The sequence below is a fragment of the Crocodylus siamensis genome, chromosome 6, assembly GCF_052110815.1.
Source record: "Crocodylus siamensis isolate JL-2025a chromosome 6, ASM5211081v1, whole genome shotgun sequence".
NCBI classification, from domain to species: domain Eukaryota; kingdom Metazoa; phylum Chordata; order Crocodylia; family Crocodylidae; genus Crocodylus; species Crocodylus siamensis.
In genome coordinates this window covers 45,151,479-45,159,617 of record NC_143400.1, presented here as the reverse complement: position 1 = coordinate 45,159,617, position 8,139 = coordinate 45,151,479, and the positions used below count along the sequence as shown (strand labels likewise).

Below are 8,139 nucleotides of genomic sequence, written 5' to 3'. Positions count from 1 at the left end.
TGAAACCTGTTTATTGGTTGTCTTGAATTCTTTGTATTCTTTTTTCTACCGTTCTTACCATCTGGAAAGGAAACACAGAGTAAAATATCCATATAGATATTAAAATAGTCACAGGTATAGATATTGTGTATATCTGTCAGTACATCCAAGATAAAGACCACATAATTTTTAGAGAGGTTTCAATGGGCTAACCAACTAATCACAAGTAAATTTCCAAAGTAGAGCTTTCCTTTAATGTGTTGCCTACCACAAAGTCAATGAAAAGTCCTTCAACTCTATGCTTTAACATAGATTCTACTTATGCATAAATAATTAAGCTGACATGAATTTGGTGAGCAACATAAAAATAAATATACAAGCATTGAATAGGTAATAGGAACAAGGTGAACCAGAAAGAAATTACATGAATTATTTTCAGAGACACACACAGACAAAACCCATTTAGTTTCAGTGGGACTTGGACACTCTATTCTTGTATCTTCCAATTGAAGCTGGTAAAGAAAACCCAACAAGGTTTTGTCCACAACAAATTGATCTTATGCAGTCTGATCTCCTTTGCTGATAAGGTGACAGGCTTTGTGAATACAGAGAGAATAGTGGTTGTTGCTTTCCCATGCCAAATCCACAAGCTTTTGTGTGTCCAGACAGAATTATAGAAACCATGTGTCTGATATCAATGCCAGTGCGTTCTCAGACTAGCAACTGTTGAATCTCACAAAAAAAAATTGTTTCCTTCTCCTCCTTTCAGTCAATTACACTGGGGAAACTTTCTGAACAGGTCAATGGTGATTGGCAAAGGTCTGAAAGCCAATTATAAAGGCAATTTTAAAGAAAGGGAATGGGAACTGAAATAAAGAGTGTTGAAATCTTGACCCTATTACAGTTGGTGGTGCATTTCTCAGTGACCTCAGGTTCCTCTTCGGAAGATACGCTTTAATCATACATGGTTAACTTGGTAGGTTATTCTGAGCACACTTCTATAACTTGTATTACAGAGATGGTGACACTAAAAGTTCTCCTGCTACCTTTTGACTTTGTAAAATTAATAATTTAGGTCTATTGAAATTTTATCCTGTGCATCCCTGCCTCACATTCAAGCAGCGTACAAGTGGAAGAAATCCAATTATTATGTATTTCCAGAGTATTCATGCCTTGGTTTTTACAATAGCATTAGACCATTTAGAAAATGCCTTACCCCTGAGGGCCTCACTGACTTGCTTATTCCTGAGAGCATAGATGTAGGGGTTGAACAACTGGGTCACCACTGAATAGAGGAAAGAAATATTTTTGTCAAAATCTCTCCCACCACGCTGAGAGGGCCGGACATATCTGATGATGGAGCTGCTGTAAAATATGACAACCACTATGAGGTGAGCAGAGCAGGTGGAGAAAGCTTTCTTCTGGCTCGATGAAGAAGGGAAGTGCATAGTGGTGGCAATGATGTGGCCGTAGGAAACAACAGACACTGATAAAGTTCCAAGTACAATAATTATAGCTGCAAAAAATACCATGAGTTCAATGAGGCGTGTGTCTGTGCAGGAGAGCTGGAGCAATGGGGCTATGTCACAGTAGAAGTGGTTTATGAGGTTGGGCCCACAGAATGGCAACAAGACAATCATGACTGTGGGAGGAAAGAGGATGAGGAACCCCACTGCCGAACATTACAGCACTAGCTGAACACAACGCTTGCTGTTCATGATGGTGGCGTAACGCAATGGGTGGCAGATGGCCATGTAACGGTCAAGAGACATGAGAGCCAAATGGAAATATGTACAGGAGCCAAAGCAGTAGAGCAACAATAATTGCATGAAACAGCTGGGGAGGGAAATAGCTTTTCTTGACATCAGGAGGCTGTAGAGAGTCCTGGGCATGAAGGTAGAGGTGAAGCAGATCTCCAGAAGAGAGAAATTCCGGAGGAAGAAGTACATTGGGGTTTGAAGCTGACAGTCAACCAGAGTGATCGTGATGATAGTGAGGTTTCTAAACAAGATGAAGAGGAAGACAATGAGGAGAACTACAAAAAGGAGAATCTCTAAATGGTGGTCGCTGGTCAGACCCAAGAGGATGAACTCCACTACTGTGGTATGGTTCGTTGCTTCTAGCTCACCTTAAGACAAAAAACACAACTGAAACCAGTTAGACAGCACAGATACATTGTGAAAACAAGATATAAAGATACAGTGTTTGAGTACTGATTGTTAAAATAATTGGACTCAACATCCTGGAAGAAGCTTTGTCTACACAGCTGCTATGGATATGGTGAAAACACAGATCAGGGCAGCTGGAACCACAGGCATGGATCAGGACAGATACACAAATGATGTATCAATGGAGGGAGAGAGACTGTATGCAGCTGAAGAGAAGAAAGGGCAAAAAGAAGAAATATGTCCTCAAACTTTTTATGCTTAAGTTTCCCTATGACTACACATGAATGGAGCCAGTTCAAATTGTATGTATCAAGACAGTGTTGGACGTAACTTTTTTCTTCTGTGCTCCCTCTGTTCTATTACATTTCACCCTCCTTTTAGGCACTTTATCTAAAAACCCTGAATAGCTACATGGCCGAAATAATTTTCCTAGTTCTCAGTGTAAATCGAGACAACAACACAGAAACTTCTATTATATTCATGATGTGTGAATGTGCTAAAGTGAATGTTTTAATGTCATGGCAGCTTAGTTAGACATTTATGGCTTATCAGGAAGAAAAATCAATTGGAAAAAATGTAGAAATGCTATTAGAATTTGGCCCTGCTTATCAAAAAGTATGAGGATGATAACAGTAAGCTTGAGTGTGAGATGGCTAACAAACATATTTGGAAGTCATTGCTTTCTTTTCTGGCACACCTAGAAGGATGTGCAGCATGCAAAGGGAATAACTAGCCAGACAGAGAGAGAAAAAATACAATGCGGAAATAATTTATGCTCTCACCAATTTATCCTCATTTTCTACCAGCCCCAGAACAGAACTGGGGAAGTTTGGATTGCAATTGCCAGTTAGTTACCCCACCGATTTTTGTGATTGGGCACAGTGAGGCAGGTGGCTTAGCACAGGAGCACCCCCTACTGACCCACCACATTGCCAACTCTGAGCTACCTTAAAGATTTACCTATACAGGAACCACCATTGCCTCTCCAACAGAACTGATGCTGGCACATAAGAATGAATCCCACTACAAACAAAAATGTCCATTGTATTTACTGAAAATGCCTCAAATAGCCATGTGTCTGGCACAAATTCTGCTCTTACCCCCAAATCACACAATAGTGTCTCGAGGAGAGTGTGGCTTTTTTTAGCCTTCTCTTCAGTCACTTTTATTGGAGAACTTTTCTGAAAAGAGAGAGGATGAAAAAAGCCATGTAGGCCTGTTGAAAATCAAACTTTAATAGGAAATGCAAGGGACCTAATCAGCAAGGATGAAATGCCAGGCCCACTGAAGTCAAAAGAAAAAACCCCATTGACTACAACTCCTGATGATCGGGTCAGTTTCTATTCCACCTCTTCTTGTAACCTGCACCCCATCACAGAGAACAACAAAGTCTTGTGTGGAGCTTCTTGCTATCTTTATTTCTTGTGTCCAGTTCAACTGAGAAAATGCTTTGCAGAAGAGAGCTCTTCTAGATTATTTTTACTTGCTTCTTTCTGTGATGTAGGGGTTGAACAACTGGGTCATCACAGAATAAAGGGAACTGCTTTGTTAAAATCTCTTCACAGCCCTCCGGACTTGCCAGATGTCTCTGAAAATAGCACTGTAGTATGATATTGTGACCATGATGTAGTGAGCAGAGCAGGTGGAAAAGCCCTTATTGCCTGAAGAAGAGGGGATGCAAAGGATAATGGTAATAATGATTCAGTAGAAAGCAGTGGTCAACCAAAATGACAGTGACTGAGGTTTCTAGGCTGGATCAAGAGGAAAATGAAGAGGAGAACCATGAACAGGATGGTCTCTAAATGGCTATCATTGGTGAGGAACAAATGGATGAACTTCATCAGTCCTTCTGGCCCAACTTCTGGAAAAAACAATTACTAAAAATATATGTTTTTATTTGGATATACCAGGAAAAGTATTAAAACCAAATTAATAATAAATAAACCTGTCACCTTATTAACTTGTGTGTAGCCAACCATATGTAGAGCTCTTGAAAAAAAAGGAAAATTAAAAATAAGCACATGAACCAGATGAGATGTGAAGTGGCAATGGACAGAAAGGTAGAAAGGGTGCATCCATACAAGCTCACATGTCCTTGTTAAGGTGTCTGAAAGCAGTTTGAGACATCACAAAGAAGCACAGTGGGAACTGCATATTTGCAGAGTAAGCTCTACATTTGATACCTGGTAATCCAGATATCAAAAAGAAACCTGTGGAGAAAAAGTGGGACACGGCATGGTCCAGAAACACACCCCGAGGCAACTGGAGACAGGGTCCTCCAGAGAGACTCTCTGGCATCTGGCCAGAGGGTCTCTATGGTTGCCCCTTTCCTTCCTGCCCCAGCACCAAATAGAAGTGGGGAAGGCTGCGGTGTGACCCGGACCCAGGCACTGTCCCTGGTAAGTAAGGTTGTGGGGGTTGGTGGAATTATGTACAAGGAGACTGTGGGTGTTTTGGGGGACTGTGGGTGTGTGTGGGGGGGTTGTGTGGGGGTGAGGGCTGCTTCTTGGGAGTCATGGGTCCCCCACAGGGTGCACAGCCCCTCCTCCACAGCAGCAGGTGTTGGGTGCTCAGGGCCCTCTGCCGGCAGAGGCCCTCTGCTGTGGAACGGCCCTAGCCACCTCAGACCCAGCACTGCCTGTGCTTCATGTCATGACCTAGCCCAAGCTGTGCAGCTTTGGGCAGCATCGGGCTGGTCTGGCCAGACTGGGTCCTGCCTCCAAGTGCTTCACATGCCATTGGGCCAGGCTGGCTCCATGGAGGCAGGACACACCCCAACCCAACATGCAGCCCCTGCGTGTAGTGCCAGGACTCTGAGTGACAGCCAGAGTGGCCTGGTGCTGCACAGGGTCAGGCCAGGCCTAACACAGGGCACAGGTGGTACTGAGTCTGAAGCAGCTGGAGCCACACCACAGAAGAGATGCTCTGCCAACAGTGTGCCCTGAGTGCCCAGTGGCCACTACTGCTAGTCAGAGGCAAGTTGTCCACCCTGAGGGAGGGGCCCTGTGTCCTGGGTTGGGGACGGGGCAGGCAGTGTGCTGTGTGGGGGGCTGCACCCTGCAGTCATCAGGGGACCCACCCATCCTGAGCAGCCCTCCTCCCACACACAGTCCTCTCCACCCACAACCCCCCCAATCTACCCTCAAATTCCACCGCCCAACCATCGCCACAAAACCCTCACCCACATACTCAGACCCAACCCACCAAACCTCACCCACACAAACCCTACACTCACCTACATAACCCCCGAACCCCACACAAACCCCATGCCCACCCTAGCATACCTCTTCCCCACAAAACCCCCACATCCTCCCCAACAAATCCAACAGCCTGCATGTCCAGCCACACACACAGAATGGGACAGGACCTGTTGGTGGGAGCTGTGGCTGCAGGGGCAACTGTGACACTGCAAGTCCTGCCCCATACCCACACTGGTGCTTGGACATGCAGCCCCAGCCTGCGGTGGTGGGGTCCTGCTCAAAGGAACCCTTTGGGAGTGTGATGAGCTGTGGGGAGGGGGAGAGTTGGCAGCAAATGTATAAGTGAGAGAGAGATGGGACTCATGGATGGGGTAGCACTCCACGTAGAAGAGGCCACCAGAGCCAGGCTTAGAGCCCCCTACCCCATAAACAGCCTGTGCAGGGCAAGGCTGGCCTGGGAGGAAAAGAGAGAGTGGTGCTGGATGGGTCTTATTTGACCCCACACTTACCATTAGCAAACACCAGCAGGAAGAAACGCCGGGTCCTTGTTCAGGAAAATGTGCTGAGGCAAAAATCTCTGGCACAAATTTGTGCTGCTGCTATTTGAGCTGCTGCAAGTGCACGTGCCTGCATGTGTAGATGTGCCCAAAAATGCTACAGCAGAAAGCATGGATTTCTAAGATATGAACTAGAAACAAGGAAGACAATGCAGAAGGGGTTGATGCCTGAACTCTATCTAATTTTCCAAAGTGGCCCACATTTATTCCTAAAATATAAACCAGCAGCACAGGGTTGAGTACTAAAGTCAGCAGCACAGTCACTTTCACTCAGAGACCTGGAGGGAGGAGATTTCAGTAGGAAATGGGAGCTTTGCCTTTCAAATTTGCCTCATGATCAGGGAATTCAAATCCACCTTTCCCTCTTTCCAGAAAAGTAAACTAAATATGAGGTTGTCTAATGGCCTGAGGGAGGGAACATGTTCAAACCTCACCTGAAGTTTGGACCATTGGGAAACTAAGGAAGCGTGAGCTGTGGGACCAGGAGGTAAGTGAATAACAGGGTGCCTGACTGTAGAAGGACTCTTCCACCCTTATCTCTGGAAACTAGTGGTAAGAATGGGAGACCCAGATCAGGACCACACACAGGGCTGTGTGGGGGGCTGCACCCTGCAGTCATCAGGGGACCCACCCATCCTGAGCAGCCCTTCTCCCACACACAGTCCCCCCCACCCACAATCCCCCCAATCTACCCTCAAACTCCACCGCCCAACCATCGCCACAAACCCCTCACCCACATACTCAGACCCAACCCACCAAACCTCACCCACACAAACCCTACAATCACCTACATAACCCCTGAACCCCACACAAACCCCATGCCCACCCTACCACACCTCTTCCCCACAAAAACCCCACATCCTCCCCAACAAATCCAACAGCTTGCATGTCCAGGAAAAATTCTCCAACTACCAAGCCATGGGTTAGGCATTGACAAGCACAGTCTCTATCCCTCCTTTTGAGACTGATCCCTTGGATTTTGACATAACAAAATCTGTTCCTGCCCCTACGGTGCTCCCATTTTTAATAGTCATCAGCAATATGGATAGATTGCAGCAAAATAATTTGCATCCCTGTGGGAACTCTAAATAAACAAGGACTTGTGTCATGTTCATATCTCCCACCACGCTTTCCATCAACTGCTGGAAAGTGGATGAGGCCCCTGAGATTCCTTGCGCCATCCTCTCAAATTGATAAAACACCAAAGGGCAAATTAAAGCTGTTTATTCCTTATCCGCTTGCTGAAGAGGAATTTGATAATACTCACTGCATAGATCTAACACGGAAAACCACTGGCTCCCCAGTAAGCAGTACAGGGCATCTTGCACATGAGGCACAGTGTATTGATTGGCAATTTTTCTACGATTTAGAGTATGGTAGTCGATGCACACCCTGATCTTACCTGTCTTCTTCTTCACAACCACTATTGGGGAAGCATAAGGGCTTCTGGACTCTGTAATGATTCCATGATTTATCAGATCCTGTAGGTGTTTCCTCACATCATCCATTTTGTTGAGCCTTCCACTCTGGGGGCACCAGAGGGACTTTATAGACTCATATATTCATAGTAAAATGCACAGGTATACAAGGGCAAGAACACGATTACAATCACAGTGGTTTAAACCATGCAGACAATTTATTTTCATTAGCATATTTCTTATGTTTATTTACAATGTTTATCTCCTAAATATATCCAGGTATAATTCATACTTGCCATTTCAATAGCACAGTCAGAGTGTGTAGAATGCCACTTACTTACTGGGAGTGAGCTGTATTTTAGTGTACTTTTTTTTTTTAAACGACATGCATAAAAAGCATCATAACTAGTAGAACAAACATACTTTAAGCCTAGAACTACATGTTTTACAAAGAAACCATATAATAATAATAATACTAAGAACAGCTAATAATATTGATTTCCTTGCTGCTGCTGTTGCATGGCGATAGCCTTGAAATGTAGGCAATTTCAGCAATCAAAAGCTGAAAAAATATAAGAGGAACCTTTTGCAACTGTTACTGCTCTAATCTGAACAAGATTAGTTACCAATTCATAGAAGCTTAGTCTTTTTCTGTCCACTAAATGTCTTAGAATTTAGGGTCTTCTTGTCCAGAACATATTTGTTCCACTCAGGAAAGTAATTCCCCCTTTCCTCTTGAGGAAGAATAGAAATTAATTTAAATATCAGCCCATTGGACAAGCAGAGCTGAGAGCTGCCTTCATCTCTTGAGTTTACT

At 44.5% G+C, this 8,139-nt stretch overlaps 1 pseudogene; it reads right to left on the bottom strand.

Annotated features, from left to right (window-relative positions):
- Positions 1–1,145: 1,145 nt before the first annotated feature.
- LOC149862537 (olfactory receptor 6C74-like) lies at positions 1,146–7,412 on the bottom strand (annotated as a pseudogene).
- Between the last annotated feature and the right edge of the window lie 727 nt (positions 7,413–8,139).